The sequence below is a fragment of the Larus michahellis genome, chromosome 6, assembly GCF_964199755.1.
Source record: "Larus michahellis chromosome 6, bLarMic1.1, whole genome shotgun sequence".
NCBI classification, from domain to species: Eukaryota; Metazoa; Chordata; class Aves; order Charadriiformes; family Laridae; genus Larus; species Larus michahellis.
The window spans coordinates 24,425,114-24,426,646 of NC_133901.1; positions in this window are offsets into that span (position 1 = coordinate 24,425,114).

Genomic DNA, 1,533 nt, shown 5'->3' on the forward strand with positions numbered 1-1,533 from the left:
TTTTTTCTGACATATTATTCCTTAAGAGTGTGGGATACCTATTTGAATAAACTGGGAAAAATAATTCAGCAAAGCAGCTGCTAGAATGGAATGACATTCAGTCTTTTGCTTGGTGACATTTAGAAGAAAAAAGAAAAATGGAGATGGCTTATTTTGGGCCTGAAATGGAATATATTAGCTGATCAGCGTGACACAGAGTGAGCGATATGTTATCTTCTGCTGTTGTTTTACAGCAAATAGAATGATTTAGATGATGTACCGTAACAGAAAAGACTATTGGAATCAGACATTTGAGTTTATTCTATTTTATGCTTCACATTTACTGCTTTCTGGCATGAATAATACTGCAACCATCATAAAGATTTAAACTAACCATGCTGATAAATACTTCATTCCTCTTGTTTAAGACGTCTCTTTTATTGTTGCTCTCACATTTTTAAGATGTAGCCTGTCTCAGCTTTTTCACTCAGGTTTGATCTCTGGCTTATTGATGGATTATTTTAGGAACTGCTTTGATGTAGTCGCTCTCCTGTTACACTTGAGTTTTGCAGAGTCCCCAATTAACGGTCCATTATTCACCCCGGCTGAGCAATACCGGAGGGAGGACAGGTTAGAGCAGACCCACTGGACGGAGCTGGTGGTGTGCAGGGGCTGGCATCGATCCCCTCAGTATCGGGGAAAGAGGGAATTGAAGGGGCCGAGCTCTTCATCCATGCCAGAGTAAATGGAGTCTGTTCCTCTGCTGTCAGATGAGAGATGGAGAATGTTTTTCTGTGCTATTCTTACCGTGACCTTTAGGAGTGCGACAGCGAATGAGTTTTTGAGGTTTTATGCTCAAAGAAATCACATTATCAATACCCCTTCTATTGCATTTTTACACATATGTGTTCATTTACCAAGAGTATAGTGGCACAATTAAAGGAAGCCCCAAGATGGGAGGTACACTTGCTAACCTTTCCCTCTTCTGGATATTTTTCTATCGACATTCTATAATATTCTATATTTTTCTGTCTCTTGGTATTTTTCTGCAGTGCAGCATCCCTGGACCTCCCCCACGGCCCGGCGTCCGTTCAGAGCTGTGAGAACACAGCGGTGGCACCCACTAACCGCCGGTGGGGCCGGGAGGGACGGAGCCGCGCTGCTCCCAGCGGCCGGCGGTCGCCCATGGCGAGCGCGGGGATCGGCGGGCGCCTGAGGCCAGACCCCGGGGGCGCCGGGCCGGGGGAAGGCGGCGGGGGGGTGCCGCAGGTGCCATTTAGGGTTCGATCCGCGCCGCGGTATCTCTCTCTCTCCAGAGAGGGCGATGTCCCGCCGCCGCCGTTCCCAGCCATCCCCGCAACGCCGCCGAGGCTCCGGGGCCGCCCCCCACTTCCACCCGGTCCCCTCTCCCCGCTCTCTCCATTCCCCCCCCCCCGCGGCGGGGAGTGAGACCGGCTGCTGCCCGCAGCCCCCCCACCTCGCCACCACCAACGGCCACCGCCAGGGGGCGGGCGCGCGGCGGGCGGGGATTGGCTGGGGGCGGCGCGGCGCGGC